Consider the following 24,014-nt stretch of genomic DNA (forward strand, 5'->3'; position numbering starts at 1 on the left):
TTGTTTAACACTCAGTTTTTCTCAAATATTTCTTCATTTAGGTGATATCCAGAAACAATTTTGCTTCATAAACTGAATTGTATGATCAAAATTGTGTTGGTCCATCAAAGTTCTTGTTGGGACTCCAAGTTTTGACTGCTAGTAGGGGTCATCCAGAAGGACAAAGCAAGAGTCCCGAGTGAGTGTAGATGTATGGCTACTCCCTCCTCTGGACTTCCACAAAGGCTTCTCATAGACCATCCTCCCCCTCCTTCCTCCTCCACCCACCCGCTCCTTGTCTTCCCTTTCCATCTTTTCTCCCTCTCTCCCTCCCCTCCCCCCTTCTCAACCACTCATAGGAAGGACAGATGGAAGGAGAAAGGTCCCCCATAAGATCGAAGATACATACACTGATAAATTCTATTGAGCCATTTTGAATTGTATGTGTGAATATATGTTTAAATTTTGTGTATTTCAAGTAATCATGTTGCACATGAAAAGTACATAGAATCTGCCAAGTTGAACAAAACACTATACCCCATGGAAAAAAAAGTCCAAGTTTATATAAATAAGCAAAGTAGCTTCTTAAATCTCAAAGTGGTTTACAAATATGCTGCAAAAGATTGCCAATACGTAAGTAAGCTAAGAATTGCAGGAGGGAAATCAGAGCTCACGGTCTTCAGCCTAAAAGATGGATTTGTGGGTGGAAGAGATGGTGCTGACTCCAGGGCCTGAGCATGCTCACCCTGCCTCTCCTGAGCTACACTAGCAGCATCAAACCTTGCTTCATAAATACCCCAGCGAGGTCTTTCTATCACTGCGTTTTTGGAACCTGAAATGTACGGGCTACATAGATCCTTTGACACAACTCGGTTCTTTCTGAACCTGCTGGACTGTGTTCTACCTCGAAGCCAAACCAGAAAATGGTTACCAAGGCTAAGGCAGTATTCTAGGTGCTACACTCTTAGCCCCTACGTCAGCTCCTAAGATGACGCCTGAAGGGCACTCCCATTGGCCCGCCTGACCGCATCCCAAGATACAGCAACTTGATACCTCTGTATAGATTTGCTCCTTGAAACCATATTTATGTCTTATGCATTAAAATTTAAAAATAGGTTTAACACAGAGAAAGGGAAAGCATTTTATATGTGAATATCAGCAGGAAATAAAAAGCCCTCAAAAATATAACACTTATCAAAATACATTGTATACATGTATGAAATTCAAAACATCACTGAATATATTTTTTAAAATATGACACAATAGAAACAAGAGGGTGAATTCTAGTGAAAGTTATGTGCAGCACTTTGACACGATCCCTTTAGATACCGTGGAATGGCACTTTAATCCTGAGTTCTATTTAGTACATAATTTTAATTGTGTGTGTGTGTGTGTGTGTGTGTGTGTGTGTGTGTGAATGAAGCCAATGTTGCAAACCAGTATTTTCACTGTGAGAGAAGGGTTACAAAAAATTTCAACAAAGACAAAGGACATCTCTGTCCTAGGTTTGCTTACTAAAATAGTTCATGAACTATTGTATATTGATTTCTTAGTATGGAGACCTCTAAAAGGGAACCAGTGTTCTGGGAAAATTTGTTGTTTTAAGGGGAACTGGGATAGGGAAAATACAATATAAATCCAGAGCATCATTCCATGCCAGAGTGTAAGGAAGTGAGTAGAAACTAATAGGATGCTTAAAGGTCATAGGGCTTTCTGTAGGCTTTAGAAACATCAAGAATGAAACAAGTTTTTGAACGATAAAGGACAATGATCTATAGAATACAAGAACACCCGAGTCTGCATTGGTATTAAAGAGAAAAGCAAGGAAAAAGGATGGGAAGGGCAAGTTTTCCATAGGATAGTATGCCAATACACCGCGTGGAAAGAATTTTGACCAACATGCAACAATGGATTCAAAGTTCCTTTTTGTAGTGAGGGACATTGGGCCTTGGAGGGTCTCATGAAATGCTCCGTAAGCACTCTACCACTGAGTTATATCCTCAGGGTCAGGCAAAACTTATCCATCGATTATAAAGCTATAGATAAAACCCCGAATTTAAAACGATATATGTGATTTCAAGGAATTTGCCCATAGGTTTCTGATGAAAGTTGGCTGTGAAGGAATGGAGGAGTCTATGCCACTCAGAACCTATGCGGTATAGACTTCCCGGCCTCTACCCAGCACACACTTCAGAGTGCAGACCGGCAGAGACAGTGGAGTTTAAGACAATGGAGTCATCCAAGGCAGCTCGTAGTTTGTTTTATGTTGGGACAGGGTCTCATTCTGTGGTCCAGATTGGCCTGGAACTCAATACGTGGTCAAGAGTCCTCCAAACTCAGCAATCCAGAGGTACCTTCACCATCCTGCTTTGGATATTTAGGATATCCGATTTATCAAACATGACAGAACAGTATTTTTTCCTCAGCCGGAGGAAATTGTCTTAATTTTTTTTTTTTACAGGCTACGTTATACTTTTAATGAAGTTCGGTATATTAATTAATGACCGCTTTCCTGGATCGTGTCTTTGATGCTCCTTTCTACTTCTGAAGAGTCATTGATCTCTGCTGCAGACTTTCTGAACCGAGAAACAGAACCTTTGTTTTTGTCTGCGGCTGCTGCCGCTGAGCTGAGGTGGCGTTTAGAGACTCGGCGGTGTCCGCACCTGTCCAAGATTCCTGTACGGATCCAGGGTGAAGGTGGCAGCCAGGGCCCTTTGAGAAGGCGCAGAAAGAACCTTCTAGGTCCCCTCCCTGGTGAAGCTGAAGTCCGCGGGTCCCTGCTTGACAGTCAGGTGGGCTTAGATAACCCTTGCCGATGTGAACAAAGACCAGGGTGGGTGTTCACGTTTTCATCTTACAACATTTCCATTGGCATTAGATTTAATCAGACTTTAGTTTGGGGCCTTTGAGTTGAAGAAAATGCTCCAGAATAGGGGGGTGGGAAATCCTTCGGTTCCCTCAACCTGCTTGTGCCTGGTATGCAGTGACTTGGTCACCCGAAAAATCGGTAGTGTGGAGAAAGCTTCTGAAACTGTGTTTTCTTCCGGCGATCCTGAGCTTTGTTGGGGGTCCCGAAAGGAGCTGCTTCGGCGCAGCTGAAACCTGTCCTAGACGGTGCCTTCCCAGAAAACGGAACCGTTATGAAGAACAAGCGAGGTGTTTTAAAAGATAGGAATTGTGTGTGGCTTCTACAGCACGGAGGGGGATGTAGCTCAGTGGTAGAGCGCATGCTTCGCATGTATGAGGCCCCGGGTTCGATCCCCGGCATCTCCAATGTCTTTTTCTCACTATTTTTTGTCCTTTTACATTCCTTTCTTATGATAATTTCTTTAAGCATTTTATATTCGTATGTTTATTTCGTTCCTACTTGGCTATCTAAACATTGCAACCTTCCTAGAGACAGCTCGAAGGTGGTTATTGGACAAGAAAATCATCCTGTGAAAGCATTCAGAAGGAAGGATGCACAGGCCCACCAAGGGATACGCTTAGTAAAAAGAAAATGACTCTATTTTTTGGGAAATTGTGGGGCTAGGGGAGATACCAATAGCATCCATTGCTAATATTCATTGAGAACTGTACATAGGACTTCAGTGGTCTCATGAGAGACCACTCATTCATCTCTGTGTATGGGGTACATGACTACATGAGCAAAACTAAGTTTGTAAGACTAATAATGAAATCCGAGACATTAGTTATATGAAATCCAAGCTCCCGTTCACCCTTCCCAATGTCCTAAAACACTGATCTCTGGACTATGTTTTCAAGTTTAAACCAACTGCACCCTTTTCTTTCCAATGATCCTCTCGCTATGCAGCTTGTTTTCTCACATTCACAGATGTGCTGTTTCTGCGTTTTTATGTGACCAGTTCTTATCGCTCTGATTTCACTTCAGCAGGGAACGGAGGAGGAAGCACACAGTGCAACCTCAGCATCTAGGAAGCTGGTGCAGGAGGATCACTGTGACTTTAAGCCCAGCTTGGTCTATAAAGCTACAGAGTGAGAGCAACATCAAAAACAACCAACCAACCAAACAAACAAACAATAAAAATACAGGTGCTGGGGAGGCGGCTCAGTGGCCGGTGAGGTACTTGAGCAGGAGCTGAGCTTGAATTCCATAATATGCATAGTAAAGCCAGACTCTACCACTGACTGGCTAACTAACCTAAATGACAAGCTCCAGGTTCAGTGAGAGACTATCTCAAAAACTAAGGTGAACTAATCAGGGCTGCAGAGGCACCCAGCTTTCTACAGTGAGTGACTACCAGGTTCTTCCCCTCTCAGGTTCAGATAGCTACATAAGCCAGCCCCCAAATCCTCCTTGTAACATGTAAGAAAAGTAACAAAATAAGGGCCAGTGAGATGACTTAGCCTGTAAAGGTGCTGACCACCAATCCCAATGACCTGAGTTGGCTTTCTAGGACCCACACTGTGGAAAGCAAGAATCAACTTTTGCAAATTGTCCCCTGACACAGACAAAATAAATAAATAAATAAATAAATAAATAAATAAATAAATAAATAAATAAATAAAATTAAAAAATAAGGCAGAGTTATAGAGAATGACCTCTGTCCTCCACATATTTATGATTAGTTAGGTATACCTGTGTACACATGGGCACATATGTATACAACCACACACACATGCATACACACTAGGGCACACAGACAGACCGACAGACAGCCAGGCCATCCATCTCACTCTACTTTACCTAAACAGCCTTTCTCTCTCCATTGCTCTTTCCGTTCACTGGAGACTTTCAAGGAACTAAAACTGTCTTGAGAACCTGATGACACAAGCTTACTTACTGATCAGGCTTACTTAGTGATCTGTGGTCACAGCTTTCAGGAAAAGCTGCTCAGAAGAAGGCAGGACTATCCTCCAAAACACAGCCATCCAAAGTTCCACCTCTTGATAGAATTGACTACTGGTATTATTATTCTCAGTGCATTTAATGTCCTGCTTTTTGCAGTCCACATAGGGACTCTGGGGAGTGTTGTGAACTTTCAGGTGAGTGTGGTCTGGCAGTCTGGGCACTTGGCACTACTTAGGAATTTGGGTTACCTTGTACTCCCCAAATCTGTGTAGAGTGTGCAAGCCCTTCAAAGGATCTTTTGAGGTCTTGCCTTTAAGATTTTTAAGATTAAGAGGGAAAGTTGCAACTGTAGTTAACAGTACTGTATTTTACATTGGAAACATTGAATGCAGATATCAACTTAAGTGTTCTTTACACACACAGGCACAAACACAAATGCATAAACAAATGAACACACAGTTGCACACACAGGTGAAACCAGAAAGAAGCTTTCGGAACTGATGAGTGTGTTAGCTTCCTTGACCATGAGGATGGTTCCAGTGGTGCACACACATGCCCAAACTCACCAATTTGCATACATTGTATAGTTTCAGCTAAAAACCAGATTTGTTTTGTTTTGCCTTTAGAACTACTGAGCCTGAAGAGATGGCTGGGTGGTCAAGAGCACTGGCTGTTCTTCCGGAGGATAAAGGGTTTGAGTCCTAACACTACATGGCGGCTCACAATCTTCTGTAACTCTGATTCCAGGAAACAGATACCCTCTTCCATCCTCTGCTGGACCCAAGTGTCATACATTCTCCTCTGTCTGTCTGTCTGTCTGTCTGTCTGTCTGTCTGTCTGTCTCGTTCTATGTGCATGTGTGCTTTATCATGGCTGCTTTTCAGAGAACACAACTTCATTACTGTTATCTCCTTCCCACCCTATGCTCAGTGTCCCTTTTCTGTGCTTTCTAGGCCTGGCAAGAACTTGGGGCAATTCTGTTCCCTTAGTCTCCCAAGCACTGTGTTACAGGTGTTGTGTGACATGTCAGACCACAGCAGAACTCTAAACAGCGACACATTTCTTTAGGGAAGGGAAGGGGAAGAAAGGGAAGGGAAAGGAGGAGGGAGAGGGGAGAGGGGAGAGGGGAGAGGGGAGAGGCAGAGCCAGTTTTTCCGTGTGGTTTCACATAGATCACATTCCTTGATATCCAACAGAATATCTAGAATAGAATATGCTAGAATGACGGTCGTGGATCTTTCCTCCGGTTTTTCTTTTTTTTAATCTCAAAATACTTGAAGTCCTTTGGGAAGACATCCCATAAGGTCTTTTGTAACAAGGGCTTTTGTTTGTTTGTTTGTTTTAGAGACTGGCTTTCTCTGTGTAGCCCTGGCTACCCTGGAGCTTGCTCTGTAAACCAGGCTGGCCTCGAACTCAGAAATCTGCCTGACTCTGCCTCTCAAGTGCTGGGATTAAAGACATTTTGTAACACAGTCTTTGCCTTAAATTTACTGCAGTCATCCTGGTTTTGCCACCAATGGTAAGATTACTTGAGAGAAACCCCACAGGCAGCCTAGGATATGTGGTGACTGCCCCAGGTCATGATCTTCCTAGTGAGACAGTTACCTGCAAAAGGAAACAGGAAAGAGTGGTTAATTTAGACCAGTCATTTTTTGGTCAAAAATAAAATAATTAAAGACTACTCTAACACTGAAATTAAGCCCTCTTGATAAGTACAAACAGGAGAAGAGCAGGAATCTTGACAGGCAGAGTTTTCTGGCCTCGGCTTTGTCTCCTTTTCTCTCCTACCATCCTCTTCCTCTTAGTTCTGCCTCCGTTTCCCTGGTGTTCCTATTCTCCTGGTCTGCTGAAAGGTCTCTGTGTACATGAGGAATTTCCTGAACTCTCCAGGCAGGAATAAGATTCGGTATCCTGAGTGGAACTTTCCAAAAGTGGAAGGGCCACTATGTGTACAGTTAGGTAAACCCCAGAGAAAAGGAGCCGAGTCGGCGAGGAAGCGCACTCCCGACTGCATCCCTGTCTCCTCTCAAGACTCACTGAAGAGTCTGAGATTTCGCGTTCTATGGGTTTCATTGGCTTCCTTTGGATAAAGCCTGGAACGGCGAGGATCGGAGGAAGGAGAATCTAGCATCTTGATTCTTAAAACGGTCACCGTGGCTGAGACAGGGGAGCTGGGTTTTATTGTAGAACCCTGTCCTCCAAGGCTCCTATTTTTCATTGTCTTTCGTAGCTTGGGAACAGAGACGGTATGGCAACGGCAGGTGAGTGCTTTCTTCATCTGCGCAATTATAGGTAAGGCTTGGCAAAGGGTTCCTCATCTTTTCTGGAAGGATCTCTCCTTAGTCCTGAAAAAAGAAAAGAGGATCCCGCACACTTTTTAAACTGAGGTCTCCGACCCTAGACTCTTCACATCCCTTATTGGAGTATCTGTGAAAGTGCAGGTTGATCAGAATACCCTTGCAACAAGACCGCTCTTTATTTTTTTTTTTCTTTTTTAATTTTTAAAAATTTTTGACAGATAAAAGTAACAAGGCTAGGAAGGATTTGAATTTTATAAAGATGAGTAGGAAACACTAACCCCTGAGTGGTGGGGATGTAGCTCAGTGGTAGAGCGCATGCTTAGCATGCATGAGGTCCTGGGTTCGATCCCCAGCATCTCCAGGCTTTTGATGAGGGGTAGGGAAATAAGGCGCGTTCATTTTTTAGAATTCCAACTCTCTCTTTAGTCTGCTTCGGGCTATGAACAAAGCGACGTAGCGGTTCCTACTAATTTGTTACTGCTGTTCGCAAACGCACGGACTTAGTTAACCGGCTGTATTAGGAGCTGTATTTGCACCAAGCTTTGGGATGCTCTCGTGGCTCCAGTGTGAGCTCAGGGAAGATGCATATCCGCACCTCTGAATGCGGAAGGGTCATGTTCTGACTCTTCCTGCTCCTCACACTGAAAAACCCACCACTTTATAAAAGCTGGTGACTGATTTTGCAGCACTACTGTAAGGGGCTTTTGTCTAGTGGGCCTTTTGTCTAGGAGATATTCCTCCTTTGAACTTTTGGCTATACTTGCAACTTGCGACACCGATATTAACAAGCCAAAGGTGTTTAGAAAAGTTTTCTTTATTCCATCCACCATCCCACCTCACCTCCCCAGCCAAGCCCAGAGCAAGCCTCACTGGCATTCTTGGTTACAGATGAATCAAGAGCTTTTAAACCTGGGGGTGGAGGGCTGGTGGAGGATTACCAGGTTAGGGTAGGGATTAGTCAAATTCTTGAAGAGAACAACAGAAACCTGCTCTTCCTTCCTTCTCACTACAGCATTTTGAACAATCAGTTATAATAGGGTTTTGTGTTGAAGCGACTTGGCCCTAAGGAAGGAGGACATTAAGCTGTGAGTCTTAGGCTGGGCTTGCTAATCCTTCTGGTTAAATCACCCTGTGCTGCCAACTACTGACCAATATTATAGGTCTGAGAAATACTAACTCCCAAGAACACTTTAAATAGTTAATTAAAAAATAACCACGGTGTTTATCAGCTTTTCAGGTCACAGTCATTTCCATTGGGCTACATCATTCTTCTACACTTTAACCAGAACTTGCCAGATACAAGACTTGTACTCATCAGTTTTGTTTTTGTTGTTGTTGTTGTTGTTGTTGTTGTTGTTTTTGTTTTTGCTATTGGTGTTGTTTGTTTAATTGGTGGAGAGGCAGGAGATCAAATCTAGTGTGTGCTAGGGAATCACTCCATCTCTGAACTCTTTGCTATATCCCCAGGCCTCTTTCTACTTTCTACTTTGAAGCAAGCTCTCACTGATTTGCTCGGGCTAGCCTCCAACTTTGGGCCACCTCTGAGTGTCTGGGGTGACAGCTCTGGCCACCATTTGGTGACTAGCTCGGGGTGTGGTTACTTCTTACCTACCTTTCACTCCGCGCTCTGCCTTCCTTTGATGTCACTTCGAGGCCATCAACAGAGTACGGCTGTGACAACCAATCATGGTTGTCAGCTTGACTGCATATATCGCAACTGAATACACAAACTGTTGGGTACTGCTGGGAGGGATTTTTCTTAATCAGATTATCTGAAGCATGAAGGCCCATGCCAAATCTGGGTGGCACCTTCTGGTGGCATCCCAGATAAAAGGACCCTGAAGATGGAAACTCTGCCTTTTGCTTGCTTGCCTTCACACTCTCTGGCAAGTCTATCTATCCTGTTGCTGAGCTATTCCTTTGCTGGTATGGGAACCAACTTCTTTGGGATTCCAACGTAGACTATAAAGATCAACTGTTCCTGAGGTATCCTCCAGGACTCCAGCACCAGATGGGGACTGCCAAGACACCCAGCCCCTCATCTCATAAACTGATCTCTCTCTCTCTCTCTCTCTCTCTCTCTCTCTCTCTCTCTCACACACACACACACACACACACACACACACACACACATACATACATACACACACACACACACACTTTACCATTTCTATTCTTTTAAAGAACCCTTAATATGATGATCAATGTGATTCACGGTTTTCTTTGTCCTATCAGTGTTTGAAAACATACTAGAAAGGCCCTTTGGAATTTAGATACAAATCCACTGTGCCCACTTGGGATGCGCGGCATCTGAACCCAGGATTCCAAACAGAACTCCAGGCTGAGAATCCCAGAGCCAGTTTTCCAACCTTCTTCTCCTTGCTTCCAGCTACCCAACAGATGAGCCTGCGCTCCAGGAGCAAATAGAGCTGGACCTCAACCTCTACTTCAGAGACTCCCAGAGCCAGCCAGTGTCCACATCCCCAGCTCCTGGAAGTTTGCCTAGTGGCCACCACACACACTGAGCATACCTGGAACTTCTGGTTCCCATCAGAACTGCAGGCAGGGAATTCTAGAGGCGGTTCATCCTCCTCCACTCACTGCTGGGCCTGGAGCTCTTAGAGCCAGACCTTTCTTAAGAGAGCCCCAGAGCGAGTCCTCTTCTCACACCTGCTCCTCTGTCACTCAGCCCACTCCTAGTCTTGACTGTCAACTTGACTACATATGGAATTAACAAAAAACCCAAGTGACTGGACACTCTGTCCATCTTGTTCCTCCAGAGAACCCGGAGGAATAGCACTGTATTAGGCTTAGGTGTGGTGACACATGTTATTAATCCCAGTACTTGGGACAGAGGCAGGCAAATCTGTGTGAGTTTAAGGTCATTGTGGTTTACAGTCAGAGCTATACACTGAAACTATATCTTCAAAACAAACAAAATTAAAAATTTATTCACTACTGTTGTTCCAACATATAGGCATTTCTCTGGACACCTACTCTCATATCTAGAGTTTGCATTATATTGCTATCATATCTCTTAATAAATCCTCCTTCTTCATGAAGGAGTCTAGATCCCAGTTTTCACCTTAGCGGAGGTACTAAAGGGGGACACTTATGTGGGCAGCATCAGGAAGTTTGTCTGCAAGTTTCTTCCATTCTCATCCTGGCTGAGACACCATTGACCACTAAAATAGTTACAGACATACAAGCAATTCCTAGAAATATTTTAAAATCAAAGGCAGAGGGAGGTGATCTCCTTTTTTTCCCCCCTGTTTGAGGCCATAGTTGTTATGAATGGTTGTGAGCCACCGTGTGGTTGCTGGGATTTGAATTCATGACCTGCAGAAGAGCAGCAGTCAGTGCTCTCAAACACTTAGCCATCTCACCAGCTTCTCTTCCCTCCCCTCTTCTTCCTCTTCCTCCTTCCTCTGTGGTAAAACGTCATACGGATAAGAAGTATCAGAGGCAGCAGGAGGGGGGATGAGGACCGAGATGAAACCCTTTGTTGCCCTGGAACACCCTGAGTTTTTTCAGCAACCCCCACCCAGGTGAAGCCTGAACGGCCATGGACTCTAACCCTCTGAGACTGTAAGTTCCAAATAAACTTTCTTCTGTAAGTTGCCTTGGTCATGGATGTCTTGGCACAGCCACAGAAAGTAGCTAAGAGAGGCTCCCAGCTTTAGAAATGCACACGATGCTATTTGGTCTTCAGTTGCTTCAGATCTCCTTCACCCCTGGACCCCTGTTCTTCTGAAGTAGAATTAGGTACAGAAGGGCAATTATTAGGTACGGATTTGTTGTTTATTTGGGGATTTACTTAAAGCACTGCTTGCACTGTGTATTTGTCAAGCATGACTTCACTTGCTACCTGGACCAGAACGATCTGGAGAAATAGCCTACAACAGGCTGATTGCCACATACACATCTGTAGAACGTTGCTTGCTTGCCCACCTCACCTTGTGGTTTTAGAGTCTAAAATGAGAAAGCCAACTGGACCCGGATAGAGGCTTTCCAGGACTGTCCTGGCTTTGGTTCCCCAGTGATGTCTCCCCTCTTCCACTCTCTTTGGTGTCAGAGTGTTAATTCCTGAAGGGTTCCCACATTTCCTCACCAAGAAACAAAGCACCCCAGTGTCTGTTCAGCCCGTGCCGCCCCAGTGTTGTCTCTATGGAGGCACCGTCATTTTTATGGGATTTTTTTTTTTTCCCACATGAATCTTGTCAAGCAGTGTGATGGTTGGTCCTCAGCTGGTGATGCTATTTGGGAGGTTTAAGTGGTGTGGCCTTGGTGGAGGAAGTATGCCACTGAGGTCGGGCTTTGAGGCTTCAAAGGCCACACAGCATTCCCAGTTCAAGACTTTTTGAGCCTTTAGCTTGTGCTGGGGTGCCCATGCCTGCCTGATGCCAGTTCTAGGGCTCTTACTTAGTTTAAAAGGAGAAGCAAGCTGAGCCTGAGTATCTGTTTCCCTCTGCTTTTTGACTGCAGATACAGAGTGGCTTCAGCTTTTGCCTTCGAGATTTCCCATCCTGATGGATTCTATACCCTCCAACTGTGAGTCACAGGAAACTTCTCTTATCACTGACAAAATACCTGGCTCAAACAAGCTAAGGCATGAAAGATTTGCATTGTCACCTGTTTCAGAGAGTGTAGTCCATTCTGGTGACTGGGTCCATGGTGAAGAGCACGTGAAACTGCTCACATTTGAGCAGATGAGGAGAAGGAGAAAGGGGATAGTCTGCCTTTCTCTGTTCTAAGCCTAGAGGATGGTGCCACCCACATTTGAGGTTGGTCTTCTTTCCTTAGTTAACCTTTCTGAAAACGCCCCTCTCTAAAGCACAGGGGTCCTTAATCCAATTAAGTTGACAACTAAAATGAACTATCCGGGATGCTGTTTGAGCAGCAAAATTATTCACACACGAAAGAATAAAATTGGATCTCATGCCATCAGTACAAACGAACTAAAAACGAGCCATAGTCTTACGTTCAAGAATTAGGGTTTTATTGTTAGTCCAGAGATGCTCGTAAGTTACACATAAAGTTGAATATTAATCATACACATTTTGTACAAATACTCGAGTGCCCGCTGATTTTGGCACAGGCGGGGTCTTGGAACCAACCTTTCTGTAAAACACTAAGCATTGCATTCAGCTTCTCCAGGATTTAGTTTCTCCAAGAGAGGATCGGTGAGGAGCATTTCAGAGTAACCATAAAAATGAGGAAGGCAGAGCAGGTAAGGAGGGACTCCTGTCGCCTTCCCAAGGCAGTAGGTAACCTATCCCAGTTATCTAACCCTAACCCTAACCCTAACCCAAGTCCTGTTACTCATCTCAGAGCTTTCCTATGAGCCAAAGGACGCTGGGGTTTGCATCTTAGAGGCATGGAGCGAGCGCCACAGAAAGGCCTCCTGCTTTGCAGCATTTTGCAATTGAGCCGACTCTGAAAACAAAGAGTTGGGTTTTGTTTTTCAATACTCAAAAGCACGATTTTCTATCCTGCCAGTAATGCCATTGGTTTTGGTAAAACTTTTGACTGATATGTTTTGAGACTAGCGCTTAGTGAACATTCAGGCACTGACGATTCTGAATTACCACAACTGGAAACAGGTCCAGCGTCTCTCGGAACAACAATCTTCCGGAATCCCTTCGGGTCGTGGCTTCTTCGCTTTCGGGGACTCTCTCAGTGCATTTTCCAAATAGTTGAGTGTGCTCAAGTGTCGTTGGCTTGAAAGGGGTCTTTTTGTTTTGGCCAGAGTGTTTATCTATCTATCCGAACAGTGCGTGCACAATAATTTACCACAGCAGCTCACCAGTCAACTCCAATTTGAGCCAAAACTAGAAGAGGTCTTCTAGGTGGCTCCGTGGCTTAGTTGGCTAAAGCGCCTGTCTCGTAAACAGGAGATCCTGGGTTCGAGTCCCAGTGGGGCCTCGTTGACACTTTTGAAAACAGCCGATTCTTAGCCTGAAATCATTTTTAGTTCTATTATTTGGAAGTTCAGTTTCTTTGACTACTATTTCCACTTCCTCCATGATAACTACTTCAACCTTTCTACTGATCTAGCACAGGGCTAAGAGAATTTCTAACAGAAAATTGAAAATGTTTCAATTTAATCCATATAAAATATTCTACTGACTTCTCAAGCTCTAAGTAGTCTTACTTAAACCGCATTAGACGAAAAAAAATACTCGGAGCTTACTGGACACTTTCCAAAGTGCATTTTGTGTCTTTTCTCCTACATGTTTAATCTACAGGAGCACTCACTAAAGTAAGCATTACGGCGCACGCTTGCAGGTGAAGCAGTTAATCAGCCTTGCAGAAGGTTCGGTGGGAAGGCACCGCTTCTTTTCAGGAACTGTTCCTCACATCTTTCCCCCTCTTCTTCCTTCCTTCCCTCCCTTTCTTTTTCTCTTTCTTTTTTTTTCATTGATGCTGACTTGGTGTTTAAACCCAGGTCCTTGCACATTCTAGGTGAATTCTCCTTGATGGAACTAAGTGTCCATCTCGGGTGTTTTCTTAGTTACCTTATCAGACACTACAATATCACTATGTAGAAACACTATCCTCTCATTAAAGCACATTTCATGTTCCTCACCTTCAATTGAGTTCATAAGTTCAAACAGTTTCTCAGTGGAGTCTTTTGGATTTTCTCTTTGTAAAATCATCTCATTAGCAAAGCCAGATAACTTCTCTCTCTCTCTCTCTCTCTCTCTCTCTCTCTCTCTCTCTCTCTCTCTCTCTTTAGTAAAAATTGTAGTACTGGGGATTGAAAGACAATTTTACTTCTTTCTTTCCTTCCTAACAGGATTCTTTGTTTTTGTTTTTTGTTTTTTTTTTTATTATTATTCCCTCTTGCCTGACTACTAGAGGCTGAGACTATGCTAAAAAGAATTGGTGAGAGAAAGCTCATGTCTTGACCTTGACATAGGGAAAAGTCTTTTAAGCTTTACTCATTGAGTGTGTGACATTCACAAAGGGTCATCTACAGCCTTTACTGTGTTGAGTGAAGCTCATTTCCGCAACCTCTGATTTGTTGAGAAGTGCTTGCTTGTTTGCGTTTTAATCATGCTAGGGCATTGTGGTGCTTTGAATATGCTTGGCCTACAGGGAGTGGTACTGTTAGGAGGTATGGCCTTGTTGGAGTAGGGTGGCCTTGTTAGGGGAAGCATGTCACTGTGGGGGCAGGCTTTGGAGGTCTCCTCCTATGCTCAAGCTCCACTCAGTTTGGAAAAGAGCTTCCTCCTGGCTACCTGAGGAGGCCAGTCTCTCCCTGTCATGGAATCAAGATGCAGAACTCTCAGCTCCTGCTCCAGCATCAAGTCTGCCTGGATGCTGCCATGTTTCCTGCTATGATGATAATGAACTAAACCTCTGAACCTGTGAGCCAGCCTCAATTAAATGTTTGCCTTTCTAAGGGCTGCCTTGGTCATGGTGTCTCTTCATAATAATGGAAACCCAAACTAAAACATACGTTAAATTCCATTGAGCGATTTTGCTTGCTTATATGGAGATGATCGTAAGATCCTTTATCTTTATTTTATTATTGTGTCATCCTCTTTGTTGTTTAGGACAAGTTTGAAGGTCTGCTTTCATTTCTTCAGGCATTTAGCTACCAATAATTTGTCTAGACTTCTGTTCCTGGCATCGTTGAAAAGCTGATCACATTCTAAATCCCGAGCTGGGTTTCTTTGAACCAAGTATCAAAATTCATACCAAATAATGTTAAACAAGCAAGAAGACTGCAGTCAAGGGTACTGCAATAAGAGAGAGAGAGAGAGAGAGAGAGAGAGAGAGAGAGAGAGAGAGAGAGATTGAACTTAGAGCCCAACATAACAGGAGCAGATGGGGATTCACAGCCAATGGGAGGGTAAGGGCTATTAGACAGAAAATTCCCAAGATGATTTTGAGTCCATATTTAGGTTAGAGAAAGAGAGGACTGCTTAGATAGCAACAGCACTTGGGCCTGGACTGGCTTAGCTGGATTCTTATTGAAATTTGGCTGAAGATGACAAGAACTAGTTGAGAAGAGGGCTCAAAGAAGCCTAATTAAAGTTTGGCCAAGACTGCATCCTTGTAACCATGCTGTTTCCATTTTGTTCCCAAGGGAAGTCTCTCAGCTTCCCAAAGGACTAGGAAACGCTTGGGCACCTGAGTCAGTGAGAGCAGCATCCCTGGGTGTCCCAGGCTCTCTGTGGCTGTGGCTGTTCTGCACCACGTAAAGTCGGGGCTTTTCTATCACATTACTTTGGAGGCTTTTTGATAAAGTCTGAGTTGTTAGATTGGAACTAAGACAGTGGACACGTGAGAGATATGATTGTAAGAATCACAACGTTAAGTTGTTTTTAGCTTTGAAAGCAGACCCTTCTGCTTCTGTCATTTCATAAAGTTCCAGGAAGATGTTTGGCCTTTCGGATCTGCTTGAAGAGTCACTTTATTAGGAAGGAAAGCAATGCTGGGGGCCCCTCAGGACACCATAGACTGGATGTATTGGTTGCAAGAATGTATTGGTTGTAGTTATAAGCATCATGCATGCATGGCAAGGGGCAGAGGATTGCTCTTAGGATTCAGGAAAGAAAGTTCTTTGAGGGACAGCTCATCTGAAGTGAAGACTGGGCCACTTCTGCACCTCCACTAAGGCAACAGCAGGAGGAAAAAGGTCATTTCCTCCTCCAGTTAAAGTGACACCGTAGCAGGCCACACCAAGTAAGTACAACCATGACAGGAATACCATGACAGGAACACCATGACAGGAATACATGACAGGGATACCATGACAGGAATCCTGGTGATTTGCTTTTACAAGGTTAGCAAACAATTTGTTACAGTTTCTCTGTGTAACCTGTGGGAACTCACAATACCAGCTAATGTAGTAGCTATGGATTAATGGGCAATTGGACTCTGAAATAGGACTCAACTTGCTTTCCTGTTATGTATGAAAAAAGAAAAAACATAAAAAGAAGACCACCAGACTTAATATATGGGAGTTTGCTGTCTTCAGACACACCAGAATAGGGCACAAGATCCCCATTACAGATGACTGTGAGTCATCATGGAGTTGCTGTGAATTGAACTCAGGACCTCTTGGAAAGCAAGAGGTGCTCCTAACCTCTGAGCCATCTCTCCAACTCAGAACGCAAGCTTTAAAGTTTGCATATGGTTACAAGCCCATTGCTTGTAGCCCTAGAATTTGGGAAATGGAGGTCGGAGTAACCTACAGAAAACCGGGTCTCAAAACAAAACAAAAATAAACTAAAGCATAAACACCCAGATTTGTTTCTTCCTAATTTAGTTCTTATCCCGCTGAGGGAATTCTTTCCTCCCCCTCCCCCGTGACGCTGCATCAGCTCACTCCTAGTTAACATCGCAAGTTCAGGTTGTTTCTTCAGGAGAGCTATTTGTCGAGGAATGCGGTGAGGTGTTTAGAAGGGATGCCGGAGCAGCAGCATCTTCAGCTGGGGACCCGGAGAGGTTCAGTTTCAGGGCCGGCCGTGTGTGGCTGGTACAGTCATCACAGGTCTTGTCCTGGCTCCAGCCGGTGGGAGGTTTTTTGTTTTTTGTTTTTTGCGTGGGGACAGGAAAAAGACAAAGAGAAAACATGAGGGAGTAGGCCTGAGGAGGGCAGGGCAGTCTGAAAAAGAAGGTTTTTCTACAGCTGTTGGGGCTTCTCCACCTCAGAAGGAATTTCTCTTCAGGGCTTGTTACCTCTGTGTCTGTGTTTTGAGAGTCAAATGTCACATAGAGTAGAAGAACAAGTTTTTCCAGGTTTAGATCTCTGGCTGGAAATTATAAAAGGTCCTTTATAAAAGAGCCTTTGAAGGTCCCACCGAGATTTGAACTCAGATTGCTGGATTCAAAGTCCAGAGTGCTAACCATTACACCATGGGACCCATAGAAGATGATGAATATGTAACCAGAGTTGTGGAACCTTCTATGCACTGTAATGCCAAGCTTCAATTTTGACAAGGATTTTTTTTTGGGGGGGGGAGGTGGAAAGAGGTAACACATTAATTAATGAGAGAGGTTAATTAATTAGAGAGAAACTGCTGTCTTTCTCGTACACAATTTAGGGCCTGTGTAAGAGAAAGGATAGACAGACAGCAACAGAGAATCAGATACAGCCAAGTATGATGTATGGGGATAAAACTGGAGCAAAGATTTCCTGCCTCAGGTGATTTGCATTATAATACACTTACTCAAATTTTACAAAACCACACTTCACTTAGAGTGACCTCTATTAAAGCTATGGAAAGGGCCTCTCTGATGAGAAATTTATTTTGACACTTAATTTAACACTTGATAAATTTCATTCTAGCTTGTGATTTAACCATGAATGTAAAAATAATCTCCCTGTGCTGGAGGGATAGTCAGCAGTTAAGAATACTGGCAGCTCTTTCGGAGGACCGGGGTTCATTTCCCAGCCTCTGAATCATGCAGCTTCCAACCACCTAAAAACTCCAGAATCAGGGGCTCTGACGTCCTCTGGTCTCCAAGGACACTGGCACACATGTGATAACATTCAGACAAGCAGACAGGCACACACCCATACACATACAAATCACAAACTGAACTTAAACATAATCTAAATTGGCTCTCCCTCCACCCCTTAAAATATCCAGATTTTCAAAATTATGTCCAAGAGTAGTCATGGTGGTCCTACAAACTTGGATTAATGCAAGCCTACTTAACTGCCATTAAAAAGAATGTGATAGTCGTGTGTGCTACTTGGAAGTTTGGAGAACAGGGGTTTAAGAACAAACAAGACACTGTTATTGTTGAAGTGTTGTGTACAGTTTGCAGGAGAGTTCCTCGAAAGAGGGTGTGTCTGCCACCCGTGATTGATTGAATGCTGCAGATCCAGAGCCCAATTACAGTTTATCCTGAGCCATCTGCAGCCCTCTAAATAGCTATTGCTCACCCACCTATGTTGTAGACTAACAGATACAAATCAATTGGCATCTATTAACTTACTAAAACCTTATTTTGACAAACTGAAGGACTAAGAATGCTCTCAGACAACATCTGGGGCCTGTGGCTCACATTTCTCCACTCGGCTGTAACCCACCTTTCTGATGATTCTGCAGATGCATTCGAAAAGTGCGCTGACATATAACTTTCTTTGTTCTGTTACTATATTCATGAAACTACATGGTTCCGCACTGGAACACTGGTCACCTAAATACCATGTTCCAGGGCTGTGATCACTCATAACCAACTTCAGAATAAATTATCTCAATGTTTTTAAGGTGAGAGCTGTTCTTTCATTTCTTGTCAATAATAACATTACATGTAGTAAGTCATAATATATGAAATATATATTCACTCGAAGATAGGTTGGAAGGATATATATCAAATTCTTGGCTTCATCCTGGAGATGAAGTAACTTTTCATCTTTTGCTGTGCTTGTGGTATTTGACTTTTGTATTTTTTTTTTTGCTAGTATATATCAATTTAGTAATTACAATTTAAAAAGTACAAAACCCAAATATCCCTCAGTAAGAGACTTTCTTATAAATCACTCTCAATCTATACTGACTGCAAATTATGGCTGTGATTACAATATGCAGAGTGCGGAGGAGCCAGAAGCACGCTAAGGCTGAGGCCAGCAGCATAGTAATCGTGGTCAGGAAAAGGCAGGGGAAGCGCTGTCTCACTCCTGATGATCTGCAGACTTGAACGAAATACTTAAATATAATTGAATTATTGACCATGCAGTCCCAGACCTCTTAAGAATCTATTTCAATATTCTGATAACTCAAAACTTCTCAAATTAGAAATGCCAAAATATGAACAATCAAATAGAGACTGAAGAAGAAAGAAAAAGAGGGAGGAAAGATAAATTCATCAACATTTCTCAGGCATCTCTTGTCTACTGAGTACTCCTAAGATATGGGGTAAGATGGGATGAGGAAGGGGAAGTGGACGGGAAGGCTAGAATGTGGGAGGAGTCTTGTGCTCCCATCTTCTGGCTGACACTGGTGGCCTACAACCCTTTCTTCTTGTTGGTTAGATCCATCCACCGTAGAGCTGCCAGACTTGAACCCCAACAAATACTTTTCCTGGAAGGGCACACTGCCAGGAGAACCACAAACCATGGGAGGATTTTCTGGTAACCACAGTAGTGATTCAAAGAACATCTGTCAGTGGAAGCAAAGCAAAGACAGGCGCAGCTCTGAACCGTTACCTGCAGCATTGAAGAATACTATTAATATTTTACTGACCTTGACTCAGACAAAACAGGGTCCTTGGCCTTATCACAGAATAGAAGGGGTCAGTATGAAACATATCTTATCAAGACATTCCACACCTAGATTTTCAGCATGAGGTTAAGAGAAAGAACTTCTCAGAAGGAAAGTGAGACAGTCTAGGTCAGAGTTTGTTAACCTCTGGATTAAGACCTGCTGGCAAACCTCTGTCTCCAAAAATACATTACAATTGTAACAGTAGCAAAATGACAGCTTTGAAGCAGCAAAAGAAATACTTTTATGGCTGGGGGTGGTGGTGGTGGTGGTGTCACTACATGAGGAACTGTCTTAAAGGGCCATGCCATGAGGAAGGTTGAGAACTGCTGGGTTACAGTACAGCTGTGAGCTTCTGTGAGGCAGGGGAGTCACACAAGTGTCTTAGCACTAGCTGTGTATCCCATTTGATGCCTCTCAAATTACAACCCAAAATTCTAGGGTGGCTCAGGAAATGCCTTGGATGGGATTACAGTCTAATAAGATACAGTTGAGAGCCTCTGTGGTTGCAAGTCCTTTTGCTGTAGGTGGGTTTCTGGTGGGATTTCCTGAATGTGCAAGTTTGCAGCCAGGAAGGAGAAAGGCCTTAAGCAAGTGTTAGTTGTGGAATTCTTGATTCTTAGCTGGTGAGAGACTTTACCCAGACTCCTGGGTTAAAGTTTCCTTTTCTTTCCCGAGCCCCCTTAATCTCAGCTTCTCTGCCTTGCCTTTCATGCAGACCTTGTTAGTTTTCTGAAGTCGTGCTTCCCCAGACCTGTTCATGGGGTGAGCTTATGGTTTTCTTATCTATAAATCACAAGAGTGGAGTAGAAGGGGAGGGGGAGATGGGGTGAGGACTGTGGGAGGGGGTGACCGGGATGGGGAGGCTGTCAGTGAGCAGGATATAAAGTCAATAAGTAAAATAATAATAAAATAAATAAATAATAAAATGCAATAAAACAACCACAAAAACAAACAAACCCATAAACAAACAAACAAACAAACAAAGCAACCAAACAAAAGAGTATTGAGAAATAATAGCTGTGCCTGCTGGTACATGCCTGTAGCCCAAGCACTTGAAAGCTGAGGCGGGAAGATCTTTAAGTTTGAAGCTTGGCTGAGCTTTTCCCATGTTTCAAAAGAGAGATGAGGAGAAGATATCGCATTATGCTGTCTTCTGCCCTATAGACCATACAAACATTCTTTTGATCCCATGTCATAGGAATGAGAGGGAAATTCAGAATTACTCTAACCTACGAATGTCACCAAGGCATAGGCTGTTTTCCTTGGATTTTTGCGAGTTAGTTGCAGAGAATGACTCGATGAGTTTCTAATATTAGACCTCGTGTTTGTAAACCACAGTGTTTTCCTTTGCTTTAACTAAGAGAATGTCACAAGGCAAACTAGTTTGAGTACAATATGTTTCTACAAGACTTTTTGCAAGAGATCAAAATTTGCAGGAATGCAGGTGGCCAGCCTACCTCCACTTTACATAGCATACAGCACCAGGGACATCATACTCAAAATCTCCAATCGAAGAGTATATGCCTTTTTTTTTTTTTAGTATGTTGAATAAATATAAATCAGAAGGTCAACTGTCAGGAAAATAATACTTTTAAAGAAACTTTCACTTTTGTTCACAATATCAGAATTATTCATGGAGATGAGATTAATCCCAGAGATCGAAATTCCTTAAAGAACAATTTTAAGAGGTTACTATCATTTTCCATTTTATTTTATTCAGACTTAGAAATACCAAAAAGTCAGAAAAGATTCTATGCAACAGGTGGTAATACCAGTTTACTTAACTGGCAACGGAGATCCACAGTAGGTCTGGCAATGCAGATGATTGGTAGTCGGAGAGCTGGATTGTCAGGTCTAGGCAAGACCTTCAGTTCCCTGCACTTTCATGGGAAGATCCATGTGTTCATATGGCCAGAAGTTCGTTCGTTCTTTCTTTCTTTTTAATTAATTAATTTTTTTACACTCCATATTTTATTCAACCCCCGCCCCCATCCACCCTCCGCCAGAAGTTCTTTTTTTTTTTTTTAATGGCTTGCTTTTATTTTTTATTATAAAAACACATACAAGAGTTTTAAGAAATGATGAATATAAGACAAATCAGAATCACAGTGAGTTATTAAACCCATTTCTCTATACAAATAAAAAAATTCCGAAAGTGGAATATCATCCAATGTGAGATAGACACATCATAGTTAGCACTGTCTGTATGCACACACCCCACAGAGCTGTCCCTATGCACAGAGCCCACAGGGCTCTGCTGCTCCCTCAGACCGGCNATCTCTACACAGCCAAATGGGAGTCTTGCTCTGTCAGTTAATCCTGATAGGAATTTATGGTTTAGGACATTTACAAATGGGAAGAAACACACTCAAGTACACATCCACCAAGTTTGTCCTACTACGGTACTACGGTAACTGCACACTACACTGTGGTTAAACCTCTGTAGCCATTTCCAGCTACAACAGTGAGAGACTTGCTTAGTTCTTGTTTTAAAAGACAATTTGCTTTTGCCTAGTCATTTACTTGAACATAAACTCTAAAAATGACTCGGGTACCAAACCATGTTTTTGTATGTTTAAGATCATTATAAAAAAATGCCACTCAACCTTTAAAAGNCACTAAAAAGGACACTTATTGCAGCCAAAAAATAAAAAGGGCTAAGTTCAAGTTTTTGTTGTTTGACCAAGATACAATAATACAATCTATATGTCTGTGACCATACAGCCATAACTGAAATGCATGTGGTGTAGGGGAAATGCAGCTGCCTGCTTCTGTCCTCATCAGACCACGAGGCATGCTCCTATGTCATCTGTATCATGCCTTTCTCTGCTGAAGGAAGGCAAGTGCTTTACAGTAGAGCTTGCTAAAGCCCTTCTCTCTGCAGTGATCACGACCTTCCGGTAAGCCTCCTGTCTCAGGGAGCTGACAGCCAGCTCTCAGGGTGCACAGTCTCCTTTGCTTGTATAGCCAGCTGAGCCATCAGCACTCAGAGAGCCAACCTCTTCCAGACAGCTGACAATGGCGGATGGAATAGCGTTGGAAGTTTGTGTTCACCAAGCTTCTAGAATCTTGGATATCTCTGCTGCAAGCTGTACACCCCATGGGATATCTTCATCCTGAGCGTCAGTGAAATGTACCCTAAATTTATAGTACTGTGCTAGGGATCTGGCTCAGTGGTAGAGTACTTGCCTGATATATATGAGGCCCTGGGTTCAATACCCAGTAGTAACACACACACACACACACACACACACACACACACACACACACACACGTGCATACTCACTCAAGAGACACAAAGAGAGAGAGACACAGACAGATAGACAGAGATAATATTGCATTGGATGTGTGGTTAGCCTTAAAATTATCAGCAGGGTTGAATAGTCTTCCACTGAACAAATGAGGGGCAATTTGAGCATCAGATCAATTAAAGGTAAAATAGATTCTAATCTAAGTCTATAGCGATACTTAAAGAAAAAACAAGCAAGCAAACAAACAAAAACAGACACAAGAGGAGAGACAGGAAGCTTTTTGTAGAAAATTGCCTGTGCTGTATGTAGATAGACTTGTAAAATCAAGGAAGTACCCGAGAGGAAGGTAATCCAAAGTGATTACAAGAAGCCCTTTGGAGCCATGGTGGTGGCGCACACCTTTAATCCCATCACTCGGGAGGCAGAGGCAGGTGAATTACTGAGTTTGAGGCCAGCCTGGTCTAAAAAGTAAGTTCCAGGACAGCCAGGGCTATACAAAGAAACCCTGTCTACAAAAAAAAAAAAAAAAAAAAAAAAAAGCCCTTTGGATCCTGGAGGTCTGACAGAGATTTTACACTGCTGGGCTTTGGTTTCCCTTAGATTTGGTTGTGACCATGCTCTATTTTTTCTCTCTTGGAATAATACTTTTTTTTTTAAACTTATTTTGATTTCACAGGAGCCAGCAGTTAAAGATACTTTGGAATTTAAAAAAGACTTAGAATATTTTAAAGAGACTGAACTGTAGCTTTTAAAATTTAAGATATATGTTCTATATCATGATGTTGCCAGGAATATAGCATCTTGGGGAAAACAAGAAGGGAAAGGTTATGGTTTAATGGTGATGTGTTTGCCTGTCATGTTATGGCATCTTGGGGAAAACAAGAAGGAAAGGTTATGGTTTAATGGTGATGTGTGTTTGTCTGTCAAGTTAGCAAGGGGTCAACCGTGGTGGCTAGTTTTATGCCAACCTGACACAAGCTATCTGGAAGGGTTGTGAGTGCTCTTAATCACTTAGACACCTTTCAGACCCTTTGGTGCCTGTTCTTGATTGATGTGAGTGGGTCCAACCCATTGTGGGTGCTATCACGTCTGGGCAGGCTGAACAAGTCAACAAACAGAATCTTAATGGCTTTTGCTTAAGTTCCTGCCTCCAGTTCCTGCCCTGAATCCCCTCAGTGATGGACTGTTACCTGGAAAGATAAGGTGAAATGAACCCTTTCCTCCTCAAGTTGTACTGTTTGTAATGTTTCATCACAGCAGTAGGAACTGTACCTGAGACAGCTCAGGCTGCTAGGTACCTGCTAACTGGAGCCAGCAGCCCCTGGGCTGAAGAGGCAGAGTCAGAAAGACTGCTGGAAACTTAAGGCAATCCAGCGTTACCTAGCAAGACCCTGTCTTAAAGTAATAAACAAGTAAGTTAAAAGTAAGTAAGAACAAA

General features: G+C 43.0%; 4 non-coding genes across 4 annotated transcripts; 3 read left to right on the forward strand and 1 right to left on the reverse strand.

Moving 5' to 3' along the window:
* The first annotated feature begins 3,180 nt into the window (after positions 1–3,180).
* Positions 3,181–3,252, forward strand: Trnaa-cgc. Its single transcript has one exon. It is a non-coding gene; the product is annotated as a tRNA-Ala (tRNA).
* A 4,129-nt stretch (positions 3,253–7,381) lies between these two features.
* Trnaa-agc lies at positions 7,382–7,453 on the forward strand. Its single transcript has one exon. It is a non-coding gene; the product is annotated as a tRNA-Ala (tRNA).
* A 5,490-nt stretch (positions 7,454–12,943) lies between these two features.
* On the forward strand, positions 12,944–13,017 carry Trnat-cgu. Its single transcript has one exon. It is a non-coding gene; the product is annotated as a tRNA-Thr (tRNA).
* Positions 13,018–16,901: 3,884 nt separating this feature from the next.
* On the reverse strand, positions 16,902–16,973 carry Trnaq-uug. The gene has a single exon. It is a non-coding gene; the product is annotated as a tRNA-Gln (tRNA).
* Positions 16,974–24,014: the final 7,041 nt, after the last annotated feature.

The sequence above is a fragment of the Mus pahari genome, chromosome 16 (assembly GCF_900095145.1).
Source record: "Mus pahari chromosome 16, PAHARI_EIJ_v1.1, whole genome shotgun sequence".
Lineage (NCBI taxonomy): Eukaryota > Metazoa > Chordata > Mammalia > Rodentia > Muridae > Mus > Mus pahari.